Raw genomic sequence first — 14,666 nt, 5'->3', positions numbered from 1 at the left:
AGTGATCTATTCAAAATGTGAATCAGATGTCAGTACCATGTTTAAAAACAACATCTACACTGTGGATTAGGCAATGGTTTCTTCTTAGCTATGACACCAAAAGCATAAGCATCAAAAGAAAAAATAAATCAACTGGACTTCATAAAAATAAAAGTGCTTCCAAGGGAGCCATCGAGAAAGTGAAACAGGATAGGAGAAAATATTTGTAAATCATGTATCTGGTAAGTGACCTGTATCCAGAATATATAAAGAATTCAGCAAGAAGACGAAAGAGCCAATTTTTTTATTTTTTAATTTTTATTTTTTTTTAAAGACAGGGTTTCACCATGTTGGTCAGGCTGGTCTTGAACTCCCAACCTCAGGTGATTCGCCCGCCTGGGCCTCCAAAGTGCTTGGATTACAGGCGTGAGCCACCACGCCCAGCCCAAAAGAGCCAATTTTTAAATGGGCAAAGGATTTGGATGGAATTTCTCCAAAGAATATATGCAAATGGTCAATAAGCATATGAAAAGAAGTTCAGCATCATTAGTCCTCAGAGAAATACAAATCAAAGCCATAATGAAATACCACTTTACACTCAATAGGGTAGCCAAAAGGGGAGGGAGGAAGGGAGGGAAGAAGAGAAGGTTGGTTAAAGCGAACTAAGTATGACGTGACAAGGACTCCATACTTCTATATTTGAGTCCTTGTGAAATTGCCTTTGTATAATTATAACTGAGGAAATTATGACCATTGAAGAAATCAGACCTAACTGACTCCATCTTGCTTCTAACCTTTAAGCTGCTTTTGTTCATTCCTGGGTACGGGCCCAACTAACTTTGGGAAAGAATTCAGTACAATGGTTTGGCTCTGAAACAAAACAGATTTAACAGCCCTTGCCCCAAAAGGCCCCCTTCTTGCCTGGGGACCAGTCTGCCTTTGCAGGACTAATTAGCTACAAGGTTAGAAATTATAGGCTGGGCATGGTGGCTCAGGCCTGTAATCCCAGCACTTTGGTGGGCAGATCACCTGAGGTCAGAAGTTCGAGACCAGCCTGACCAACATGGGGAATGCCCCCGCTCTCCCCATCCACGTCTCTACTAAAAATAGAAAATTGGCCGCGCATGGTGGTATATGCCTGTAATCCCAGCTACTCAGGAGGCTGAGGCAGGAAAATCACTTGAACCCAGGAGGCAGAGGTTTCAGTGAGCCAAGATCGCGCCACTGCACTCCAGCAGTGGCAACAAGCATGAAACTCCATCTCAAGAAAAAAATACATATATATTAGAAATTACAGTTGAGGAGTCATGCAGCCTCTGGCTCCAAAGGTCCGAACCTCCCCAAATTGCTTCCTGGGGATAACATCACTCTGTAAAACCTAAGATCAGTGCTTGAGATATTTTGCAGACCCTGCACTCAATGGATCAGCTGACACCATCCAGACCCATAATCTGGCTCAAATTCTGCCATCCCACCCAGGAACAGAAGACAGCAAGAAAACCTCAATTCGACCCCCTATGATTCCATCACAAACCTGACTAATCAGCACTCCCCACTTCCCAAGCCCCTACCGCCAAATTATCTTTAAAAATTCTGATCCTTGAACGCTGGGAGAGACTGATTTGAGTAATAATAAATAAATAAATAAATAAATAAATAAATAAATAAATAAAAAAAACTCCAGTCTCCCGTACATCCAGCTCTGCGTGAATCACTCTTTCTCCGTTGCAATTCTTCTGTGTTAATAAATCAGATCTGTCTGGGCAGCAGGCAAGGTCAACGAACCCACTGGGCAGTTACACTTGTGGAACGAAAACTGCAACCTGGCTTAATAGGTAGATAAGACTGAAAACCTAATTTAGGAGTATGCACCTGTAACAACAGCTGAGGCTTGGCCAATCCCAGCGGCCATACTTCAACCATTCATACATGCTGACTGCTCAAAATGTGTTCAAATAAGGCAAATGCCAAGCTATGACCAATCCAGCCATTCTGTGTCTCACTTTCAATTTCCATAGTCGTTTCTCTTTTTTTGCCTATAAATCTTCTTCTAGCATTTAGTACTAGAAGTGACTGTGCTAGCTTAGTGACTGTGCTGGAGTCTCTAAGAAATCTGCTGTGATTCTGAGGGCTGCCCAATTTGTGAATCTCGTTCATTGCTCAATTAAACTCAAAAAAACTAGGAGGTTTTTCTTTTATCAGAAGGTAAAAGCTGACAATGATGAAAAGAAACTGGAACCTTCATTCATTGCTGATGGGAAGGTTAAAATGATACAATTGCTTTGGAAAACAGTTTGGCACTTCCACAGACTATTAAACATAGAGTTACCAAATGAACCTGTAACTCTACTCTTAGGTATAGACCCAAGAGAAATGAACATTTACATCCATACAAAAACTTAGATACAAATGTCCCATAGCAGGAAACAGCCCAAGCGCCTATTAATGAATGAATGGACAAACAAAATGTGAGACACCCATTCAATAAAATATTTGGCAATAAAAAGGAACACAGTACTGATACAATATAAATAAACCTTAAAAACATGCTAGGCAGCCAGACACACAAAAAAAGTCACATATATTAATATAGAACTATCCAGAATAGGCAAATCCATACAAACAGAACTAGGGTATTAACTGCCCAGGGCTGGAGCAAGGGGGAAATGGGGAGTGACTGCTGATGGGCACAGGATTTCTTTCTGGGGAAATGAAAATGCTCTGAAATCCGATGTGGTGATGGTTTTACAACTCTGTAAAACATAGGAAAACCTCTGATTTGCACACTTTTAAAGAATAAATTTTACTGTATGCAAACTTTATATTCAGTATAGCTGTTACATATAAAAAATAAAGTAATAACCTAAAAACCTTCCATGCATTCTCATCCAGGTACAATGAAGCCCAAACTCCTGGCCATGTCTCAAGGTCCTATACCTACCTTTCCAGCCTCCACTTCTACCATATCTCCTCCCCGCTGACAACACTCGAGACACCAGCCTCATCTCCTCTCCACTTACTCAAAGTTCACTCCTGTAATTAGGCTCTTTCCACATACTGTTTCCTCCGCCTCAAATCTTATTTTTTGTTTCAGACAGTTCTCATTCTATCACCCAGGCTGGGATTACAGGTATCAGCCACTGCGCCGGGTCTGCTACCAAATCTTCACACGCCTGGCTCCTACCCTTATTCTGAGTACAGCTTAAACATTACATCCTCAAAGAGGCCTCTAACTTCACAATCTCATGTAATCTTCCCAGTCACTCTCCCTCACTGTACTATCTTATTTTCTTTTGAGTACTTGCAGAAGATCAGGCACAAGGCATAAGGTATATGAGATGTCTTATTTTTTTCTGTCTCCTCTCCTCTCATTACAGCCTATTAAAATATTAGTCGAACTAAACAATCATGACAAGAATTTACTAATCAAATGGCAACAGACAATAACTGAAATTATGAGATACGGCCGGGCGCGGTGGCTCAAGCCTGTAATCCCGGCACTTTGGGAGGCCGAGGCGGGTGGATCATGAGGTCGAGAGACCGAGACCATCCTGGTGAACCTGGTGAAACCCCGTGTCTACTAAAAATACAAAAAATTAGCTGGGCGTGGTGGCACGTGCCTGTAATCCCAGCTACTCAGGAGGCTGAGGCAGGAGAATTGCCTGAACCCAGGAGGCGGAGGTTGCAGTGAGCCGAGATCGCGCCATTGCACTCCAGCCTGGGTAACAAGAGCGAAACTCCGTCTCAAAAAAAAAAAAAAAAAAAAAAGAGATACAACATCTTACAGAAGATAATGAATAACAAATTAAAGATACCAATGGGTACAAAAGAATTTTAGAGAAGAAAACGACCTGTAGCTACAAAAGGTGTGGAAAGGCTTCACAGAAGCAATGAAACTGGAAATGGACTTCGAGAGATTAACAGAAGTGTGAAAGGCATTACGGGAAAAGGTACATGTGAACAAAGCATTCCTTGCTGCCTTGTCTATGACTCCCACGCTTTACTTGCACACACGTGCGCTACCATGCCTCCTGGGAACGCAATGTGGAAATTAGAACTCACACCCTAGACTGTCGGTACCTCAAGGGAAGAGAACAGGTTTTATTTTTTTGCATGCCTCCCTATACCTAATGCTGGGACATGTGGCAAATGGGACAAATGAATAAATAACATCGAGTTCAGGCATTATCCCTGAACTCTTACCATTATGATGAAAAGCAATTTCTACCTCCTCACAACACAGATGGCTTCTATTTTAGAACTCCCTTGGTCCTTTTTATCGTGGGAGGAGGAAGTCAGTGCTTCCTTTTTCAGGTTTTTAAAAAAATGTTTTAAGGACGGAATGACAACAACAAAAAGTACATCCCTCTAACCTACCCTTAAAGGGCCTCTGAGCCTCAGCATACTTGTTCCCTGCTATATCCATGGTGCTATGGTCCCAACGTGCCCCCAGCTTCATACACTGAAACTTCATAACCAGTGTGATAGGACTAAGAGGTGGAGTCTGTAAGTGGTCATGAGGGCTCCTCCCCTGTGGTATGGTGGCTCACGCTTGTAATTCCAGCCTTTTGAGAAGCTGATGCAGGCAGATCACTTGAGGCCAGGAGTTCAGACCATCCTGAGCAATATAGCAAGATCTCATTTCTACCAAAACTCTAAAAATTAGCCAGGTATGGTGGCACGTCCCTGTAGTCCCTGCTACTCTGAAGGTTGAGACAGGAATATTGCTTGAGCCCAGGAGTTCCAGGCTGCAGTGAACCAAGGTCACACCACTGCACTATAGCCTGGGCAACAGAGCAAGACCTCATCTCCAAAACAAACAACCAACCCACCCACAAAAACAACAAATTTAAGTCTTGTGTTTTATAAAAGTGGCTTCATCACTTTGGGAGTCTGAAGCAGAACTGCTTGAGTATAGGAGCTCAAAACCAGCCAGGCCAACAAAGTGAGACCCTGTCTCTAGTTGAAAATTTTAACACTTAGAAAAAATAAAAAATAAAAGAAGCTTAAGGTGGCCTTTGGTCCTTTTCCCCTTCCATCCTTTCTGCCACGTGAGAATACAGAGTTCAAGGTGCAATCTTGTAAGCAGTGAACAGGCCTCACTAGACACCAAACCTGCCAGCACCTTGATGTTGGAATTCTGAGCCTCCAGAACTTATGAAAAATAAGTCTCTGTTGTTTATAAATTACTCAATCTCAGGTAATTTGTTACAGCCACACAAACAGACTAAGACACACTGTCCCTACATGGCATTTACAAGACATGACTATTTTACTAGTTTCTAGAGTACTGAGAGGTCAGCATGTCATAATGGGAAGAAGTTTAATCCTAGCTATGGGGCCCCAGGTTTGAATACTAGTTTCTCTTTAACTAGCTGTTTGACTTAGGACAAGTTACTCAACCTTTCTGCGGCCACATATTTGTTTGTAAGTAAATGATATAACAACCGCTCTGGAGATTTGTGTGTGGACAGCTGTTTAACTTAGGTCAAGTCACTCAACTTTTTTGTTTTTTGAGACAGCGTCTCGCTCTGTTGCTCAGGCTGGGGTGCAGTTGCTCAAACACAGCTCACTGTAGCCTCACTATAGACTCACTGTAACCTTCTGGGCTCAGGTTATCCTCCCAGCTCAGTCTCCCAAGTAGCTGGGATTACGGGCATGCACCACCACACTGGCTAACTTTGTTTATTTTTTGTAGAGGGTCTTGCCATGTTGCCCAGGCTGGTCTCAAACTCCTGGGCTCAAGCGATCCATCTGCCTTGGCCTCCCAAAGTGCTGGGATTACAGGTGGGAGCCACTGCACCTGACCAAGTTACTTGCTTGACCTTTCTGAGGCCATTTATTTATTTGTAAAGCAAATGATATAACAACAACTGCTCTGGAGATCTGTGTGGAGATTAAAGGTAATACGCATTCATTAGTCAGTCTAGGGCCTGGCAGATGCTTTGCCCACTGAAAATGTTGGTTACCATCAATCACAAGAATTATAAAACGCCAGGGTCACAGGTTACTGCTGCCCAGACAGGAGGTGCTGAATATCAGAAAATAGTTGATTTCTTCCTTCTTAGAAGTTAGATGATAAACAGGAATGACTCTGCATTATTTCAGTATTATCTGTCTGGCCAAGTAAGGGATGCTTGCTGCTGGACCTGCTGTTTAAGTAGTACAAAAACTCTCAGAACTTGGAGGTAAGACTGTTAAAATATAACATCAGCCATTTAAATTCAACTTCATGAAGCTGTACAAACAAGATCTTTTGTACTTTGTCTTAAAGGCCAACTTGAAAACTAAACATCAAGTGGAAGGGGTAAAATACACAGAGTAATCCTAAAGCCTCTATTATCTACTCATGCTTAAAAAAAAAAAAAAAAAAAAAAAATCTAGTTTAGGGCAGGTACAGTGGCTCACACCTATAATCCCAGCACTTTGGGAGGCTGAGGCAGGCCGATCACCTGAGGTCAGGAGTTTCAAGATCAGCCTGGCCAACATGGTGAAACCCCATCTTTACTAAAAAATTAGACAGTTGTGGTAGCGTGTGCCTGTAGTCCCAGCTACTCAGGAGGCTGAGGCACGAGAATCGCTTGAACCCAGGAGGCGGAGGTTGCAATGAGCCAAGATCACACCACTGCACTCCAGCTGGGCAACAGAGTGAGACTCAGTCTCAAAGAAAAAAAATATATCTATAGTTTGCTAAAGGAAAATACATGGTTGAGATACCCAATCCATTGTCCATTGTGAAAGTACACCATCTAAAAACTTACAAAGAAAACAAAATGTCCAAGTCCTTAAACCTTCTCAAAATATGCACCAATACCAGAGTGTTAAAGGGCAGACGAGCATAATATAATACCATTTAACAATTTACTTGGTAGCTTTTGAAAAGAACAGGTAATTCAATATGCCTTTCACAATGAGTAAATTTATAACAGTTGGAAGTCTGATTTACAAGTTTTAGGATTGTTTGCCATCCTTGAGTTCCAGAAGTTAAAAGCAGAAGTTTAAATGCATATACTACGATGCCACTATGTTTATGTATATCTTAAAAGGCAAGCACAAGCAATGAGGGGAAAGGTGATATGGGACAGGCATGATAACCCTTTTCTTTGACCATTAGAGATGGATGCGGACTAAAATGATAATAGAAAAGGTAAGGCCAAGCCATAAAAGCAAGGACCTCTTGTGGACCATCAACAAACTCTAGAAGATGAACTTCAGGTATGTTGTGACAATGACCACCAATCTTTTTGTAGTTGTACTCATTTGACAAAATTCAGCTCAGGAATCACTGCCTCTAAAAAGCCTTCCCAAATCTCACCTCCTGGTAAATGCTGGGTTAGCTAGCTGCCTCTTCTGTAAACATGCACGTCTAGCAGCCTCAATTAATTTTTTTTTTCTCAGAGACAGGGTCTTGCTCTGTTGCCCAGGCTGGAGTACAGCGGCATGATCATAGATCACTTCAGTCTCAACCTCCTAGACTCAAGTGTTCTCTTGCCTCAGTCTCCTGAGTAGCTGGGAATACGAACCACACCAGCTAATTTTTAAAAATTATTTTTAGTAAAGATGAGGTCTCGCTACGTTGTCCAAACTGGTCTTGGACACTTGGTATCTGGCAATCCTCCAGCCTCAGCCTCCCAAAGTGCTGGGATTGCAGATGTGAGCCCCCACACCTGGCCCAATTATGTTATTTTCTTCTTGTTTGCCTACCTATCTGCCTGCCTGCCTCCACCAAAAAACAGCAGTTCCTTCAGGGAACAGACCTTGTTTCACCTCTTTGCATCCCACAAGCCAAGACTGCCTGGCATGCAAACATTTGTTGAAAGACACATTTACCAGGACATTCAGTGCAGCACACTCTGTACATCGAATGATTATAAATAACCTAAATTCCAGTCAACAGGGGACTGATTAAATTGTGGTCCCGGGACTCCTGTGGTCCGTGAGACCTTTTCAGGGGTCCACAGGTTCTCCTTTAACTACATGTGTACAAAGCCAGATAGTCTTCAAATACTTTAACCAAAACAACATAGCACCAAAGACTGAAGAGCCAGATATGAGAATAAAGTTTTCTTCTATTAGACCAGAAAGATTTGCAAATGTGCAAAAACAATAATACTTTTCTCATTAGATGTCATTTTGGAAAATAGCTGATTTTCACAGAAATATGTTAACACTTAGTGGATGTATTATTTTTGATGAATTGATATTTTTAAATTTTCTCAATTTTAAGTTCAAATACATTTAACATCTATACTTATAACCCACATAAACAAAGGTTCTTTGGGGTTCTAATTGTCACATGTGTTAAAAAGCACCTGAGGCCAAAATGCATGAGAAAGGCTAAAGAAACTGAGATTTATCTATACAATAAAAGATAATGCAGATATCTTTTTTAAAGAATAAAGTAAACTGATACATACTGTTAGAAACCAGTATCTCGGCCGGGCGCGGTGGCTCAAGCCTGTAATCCCAGCACTTTGGGAGGCCGAGGCGGGTGAATCACGAGGTCGAAAGATCGAGACCATCCTGGTCAACATGGTGAAACCCCGTCTCTACTAAAAATACAAAAAAACTAGCTGGGCATGGTGGTGCATGCCTGTAATCCCAGCTACTTAGGAGGCTGAGGCAGGAGAATTGCCTGAGCCCAGGAGGCGGAGGTTGCGGTGAGCCGAGATCGCGCCATTGCACTCCAGCCTGGGTAACAAGAGCGAAACTCCTTCTCAAAAAAAAAAAAAAAGAAACCAGTATCTCAGCCAGGCACGGTGGCTCACGCCTGTAATCCCAGCACTTTGGGAGGCCAAAGCGGGCAGATCATGAGGTCAGGAGATCAAGATCATCCTGGCTAACACAGTGAAACCCCACCTCCACTAAAAATACAAAAATTAGCCAGGCGTGGCAGCTCAAGCCTGTAGCCCCAGTTACCTGGGTGGCTGAGGCAGAACTACTTGAACCTGGAAGGCAGAGGTTGCAGTGGGCGAAGATCACGCCACTAGCCTGGGTGACAGAGCAAAACTCCATCTCAAAAAGACAAAACAAAAAGAACCACTCTCCCTATGACTTAAGTTCTATTTTGGCCAGTAGTTTTATTCCTAGAAACCTATCCCAAAGAAAATATATTTGTTCAGTGATTTGTACACAATGACATTCGTAAGAGCATTCTTAATCAGCAAATTATGCAAATAACCCAAATGTTCCACACAAGATTGGTTAGACACATTCTAGTTCATTCAACCTGTGCACATTTACCCAGGCAGGCGCTCAGGGCAAAATCCTAGGATTCATTGTAGACTTCTTTCTCTCCATCACCTCTCACAGCCAATTCATTACGTCCAGTCAGCACTGCCTTCAAACATATCTCAAACTCCTTTATTTCTCTTCTCCTTTGCCACCAATGAGTTCAAACCATAGGCCACTCTCTTCATCCATACAGGTCTTGCTCTTGCTCAGCTGGAGTCACTTCTCCACACTGCACACAAAAGATCAACTTTTAGAAGGTAAATCTTTTTATGTCATTGTCCTATGTATAAAACCCTTCCTTGGCTCTCCAGTGCCCTTGGAATAAAATCCAATCCTTACCAGGATGCTCCAGGCTCTACCTGATCTGGCACCTGCTCATCTCTCTGACCTGACCTACTTCTACATCCCTTCTGCTCGCTAGGCTCCAAACACAACGCCACTTCTTTCTGTTCCTCAAACCCACTATGCTCACTCCCACCTTAGGGCCTTTGCACTTTCTGTTCCTTCTGCCTGGAACACTGCATTCCTAATCATCACATGCTCATTCCTTACGGTATGAATGACATTCACATGCTGGAGAGGCCCCTTCCTCATCACGCAACCTGGGATAGCCACCTTTAATTTATTTGCTTAGATTACCCTTAAGGAGTGAAGGGTATTTTTTACTTGCTACTTTCATTTCTTCTACCATTTTACATTTTCTAAATTTTCTACAAGGCATAACTTTAATCAGAAAAGGCTACTTCTAAAAAAAATGATCATGGTGGGGTGCGGTGGGTCACGTTTGTAATCCCAGCATTTTGTGAGGCCAAGGCCAGAGGATCATGAGGTCAGGCGTTCAAGACCAGCTGGGCCAAGATGGTGAAACCCGTCTCTACTAAAAATACAAAAATGAGCCAGGCATGGTGGCAGGTGCCTGTAATCCCAGCTACTCGGGAGGCTGAGGCAGAGAATTGCTTGAACCCAGGAGGTGGAGGTTGCAGTGAGCCAAGATCGTGATACTGCACTCCAGCGTGGGAAACACAGGGGGAGTTCGTCTTGGAAAAAAAAAAAAAAAAAGATCCTGATCAGGCATGGTGGCTCAGACCTGTAATCCCAGCCCTTTGGGAGCCTGAGGCGGGCAAACTGCCTGAGCTAAGGGGTTCAAGACCACCCTGGGTAATAAGTAGAAACCCTATCTCTACAAAAAATACAAAATTATCCATGCTGGGACTACACATGCCTGTAGTCCCAGCTACTTAAGGGACCGAGTTAAGAAGATCACTTGAGTCTGGGAAGTCGAGACCACAGTGAGCCGTGTTCATGCCACTGCACTCCAGCCTAGGTCACAGAGTGAAACTATGCCTCAAAAAAAAAAACAAAAAAAAACAAAACAAAAAAAAACAAAAAAACACCCCACTGGAAGAATGTGCAGATTCAGATGTGCATGTGGCTAAGGCAGACTTACTGTTATGGAATGCCTTATTCAAGTCACAAATACTGTTTTTCAAATGTGTGAAAATCCTCAAAGAAACCATAAAAGCAACAATAACAAGTGGATGTGGAGTGGACCTTTTGACTGGAAAGGTCTCAAAACCAGTCAGACCCTTGCTTGGCCTGTGCTATATCCTGAATCTCACCAAGCTGGGGGGAAATGGAATAGAACATACTCTAGAAACCCAGTAATAAGCCAAGAGTCTGTATGATCTATAAAAAGGGATAACTATTGAAACCTGTTTTAGATACATTGTTGAACTCTGGCTCTCAAGTCTCTCTAATACAATGTCCCTATCTTCCAGTTCTCAGAAGTTTTCCCTCTTACATAAGACACACATTTATACTTAATAAGCACCAAAACCCTGAGCTCTGAACTAGGTCATCTTTTCAAAAAGAGGCTCAGCCCATAGACTAACTTGAAATGCTATTTCCAGCTGCAAAATTCCAGCAAGAGTTGCAGTTAATATTGAGAGCAGAGGCCGGGCTTGGTGGCTTACCCCTGTAATCCCAGCACATTGGGAGGCCGAAGTAGGTGTATCATGAGGTCAGGAGTTCGAGACCAGCCTGGCTGACATGGTGAAACTCTATCTCTACTAAAAATACAAAAATTAGCTGGGCGTGGTGGTAAGCACCTGTAATCCCAGCTACTCCAGAGGCTGAGGCAAAATCGTTGGAATCTGAGAGGCAGAGGTTGCAGTGAGCCAAGATCGAACCACTGCACTCCAGCCTGGGGTGACAGAGGAAGACTCTGTCTCAAAAATAAATAGAGAGCGAGCAGAAACAGGTTTGTTCCTGAACACCTTTTATCTTGCTTAAGTCCAAGATACTTCCAAACGGAGATTTGCCAGTTTTTCTGCACTTGAGACAGTAGATCCAGTGTAATGAGATTTTTTAAAATATCACGATTTGTCCAACCTTTAAAACAGGATTTGTATATCCTTTAGATATGACCCAATAAGACAATTTATAATTAAATATCAGAATTTGTAATGGGACTCACTCCAGAGTGCCAGTCCTCTGTGTGTGTGTACTCATACATACATGTGCATGTTCATACACACACAGAGAAAAGTAATATTCCTTATGACAGAGTGTAAAACCCAACTCCTGGCAATCTAAGAGAACTCTCCCTTCTATTTACTCTTGCAGCATGCTAAAGAAAATCTGAGCCAAAGAATATGGGGTGAGTCTTCAAATGAAGTATTTAATAAGGCTCCCCGTGTACCACTCTAGGCACTATAGGAAGGGCCAGTGGATAACAGCTATCAGGAAGCTAATCTCAGATCCATATTAAGTACAAACTTTTACCATAAATCAGAGCTAATTTAACAAAATGGACTCTATGTTATAGATTGACTTCTGGAGTAAGATGTACTGTCCAGAATTTGTGACCCAGGCCTTTAATACAAACTTGGTAAACTCCTTTTATGCATTAGGTACTTTGCCTGATCCCTGTTCTCCAACTTTCAGAGTGGAAACTGGACCATGGTGTAGGTAGGAAGAACAGCAAAAGGCCCAAGAATGGGCCGGGTGCAGTGGCTCACACCTGTAATCCCAACATTTTGGGAGACTGAGCCAGGAGTCTGAGACTAGCCTGGGCGCCAAAGCAAAACCCCATCTCTATAAATAATAAAATAAAAGAGGCACAAGATTATCTTTTTTTTTTTTTTTTTTTTTGAGACGGAGTTTCGCTCTTATTACCCAGGCTGGAATGCAATGGCGCGATCTCGGCTCACCGCAACCTCCGCCTCCTGGGTTCAGGCAAGTCTGCTGCCTCAGCCTCCTGAGTAGCTGGGATTACAGGCACGCACCACCATGCCCAGCTAATTTTTTGTATTTTTAGTAGAGATGGGGTTTCACCATGTTGACCAGGATGATCTAGATCTCTCGACCTCGTGATCCACCCACCTCGGCCTCCCAAAGTGCTGGGATTACAAGCTTGAGCCACCGCGCCCGGCCAAGATTATCTTAAACAATGCTATTGCCCCAGTACCTAGAACACTAATGCACAGGAGCCACTCAGCAGGTATCTTACTGGGTGAGAGACAGGCATTTTTACACTGCATGGTATGTGACTGCAGCATTAGAATGAACAAGGGTATGTGCAGAGGAGGCTGGGTGTGGTGGCTCACGTCTGAAATCCCAGCACTTTGGGAGGCCAAGGAAAGTGGAACACCTGAGGTCCCAAGCTGGAGACCAGCCTGACCTTGAAACTCGCAGAGATGGTGAAACCCCATCTCTATGAAAAATACAAAAATTAGCCGGGCGTGGTAGCAGATGCCTGTAATCCCAGCTACTGGGTAGCCTGAAGCAAGAGAATCACTTGAACCGGTGAGGCGAAGGTTGCAGCAAGCCAAAATAGCACCACTGCACTCTGGCCTGGGCAAGAGAACAAGACTCTGTTTCAAAGAAAAAAAAAAGACATACACAGAGGAAAGAGAATTCTGCCAGAGCAGGTGAGGGAAGACTTCCAAGAAGCAATGACATCAGAGTAGCCCTTTCCTGAAAGCAGCTTTTCAGCAGACTGCAGGAGGAAGAAAGCCATGTAGACAAGTGTGCCCAAATCCAGGCTGGAGCAGATGGCCGGAGCTACTTTCCAATTCAAATTCCTACACGGTTCTATTTCCTGGGTTTTTGTTGTGCTTCATCATCTCCCTCAAACTTTCCATTATAAAGGGTAAATACAGAAGGGTGGTTGTGCTTCCCACTAGGCAATTCGCTAAAAGTAAACAGCAGGTAACAGAAAAATAAATACTGTGGAATGTTTTATTTACCAGGCAATGGGCCTATAAGATTCTCAGACCTTCTGAGAGTGAAAAATAATCCGATAACCCGAAAGTTCACTAGAAACAAGCCACTTTCAAAACAAATTGCTGTCCTTTATTTTTCTTCTTTAAGTTTTTGTTTTTTAAATTGGCTCATGCGAAAACTGCTTGATTCCCAACAGAAAAAAAGGAAATCTAAACATTGCATGGTCACTTCTGACTCCAGGAGGGAACACTGGGGAGGAAATGAAGGCATTTGAAAGAGAATGGAAACTAAAATTTAGGGCAGAGGAAAGTTGAAATTTAAAAAAAAAAAAAAAAATGAGAACAAGGGAAAAGAACAAGTGGAAAATTTTCAAAGCCCCTAAGAAAGTGCAGAAATAAGCCATTTCCCATCACTGTCTTTAGAAACGGAAAGGGCTACAGTCCAGTGGCAAGATGGATAGTGTGAGGCCCTTCATGCCAGAAGGAAACAAGTCGCCAAGTCAGGTACAGAGCATTACGGAATGGGCTCGTCTCTTCTCGCTGTCTTCCTTCACTGACTCCGTGGTCCCAACCAAGAAGCCCAACCTAAACACAAAACCCTTAGGATGAGAGCCAGCCTTCCCTCTAGGCTGCTCTCCCCTCAAACCGCATTCCAAAGGCAGCATTCCAAGAACAAAATGCAGTTGAATGTATTAAAATCAAAATAGGCGCACTTGAGGTAACAATACCCACAAAAGAAAACTCAAGTGCAATTTGGTACACATAATTCTTCCTTCTGAGACATGGGGGTGGGGGAAGAGTTTCCTGTAAAAGCCAGCTTTTTCAACCTGCTTAAGAAGTAACACTCTGGAGATATTTCTTAATTCCTTGCTTTTAAAAAGCTTTCCTTTTGTTTTCCGACACCGCCCTCCACCTTCCTTTTCAAACCAATCTGTGCTTCTGAAATGCAGATCCTCGGATAATTAGTGCATGATGGGCAATAACCACCCCGGACACCCTTGAGAACTGCAGCGACCGTAAAGGACCCCCGCTGCCAAGAACAACTTTTCATAAAGGAGTTGCTAATTACCAGCATCTCCATCGCAGAATGGTTAAGAGCCTCGCAGCAGCACAACCGCTAACCTCTCACCTTTGAACGCCAATTCATTAGGAACCGGTGTGAACGTGGAGTGAGAGGAGAGGGGGAAAGGGAGGCATTCAGTACTGTTAGACTAAGAAATCAGGCGA

The 14,666-nt window shown here is 43.0% G+C and overlaps 1 protein-coding gene across 4 annotated transcripts in view; it reads right to left on the bottom strand.

The window, feature by feature from the left end:
- AK4 (adenylate kinase 4) overlaps nt 1-14,666 on the bottom strand; it is an 81,155-nt gene that overhangs the window by 64,697 nt on the left and 1,792 nt on the right. The window lies entirely within an intron of this gene.

Source organism: Saimiri boliviensis, chromosome 11, assembly GCF_048565385.1.
Source record: "Saimiri boliviensis isolate mSaiBol1 chromosome 11, mSaiBol1.pri, whole genome shotgun sequence".
NCBI classification, from domain to species: Eukaryota; Metazoa; Chordata; class Mammalia; order Primates; family Cebidae; genus Saimiri; species Saimiri boliviensis.
Note: the sequence above shows the minus strand (reverse complement) of the source record. Positions and strands in the feature narration are given on the sequence as shown.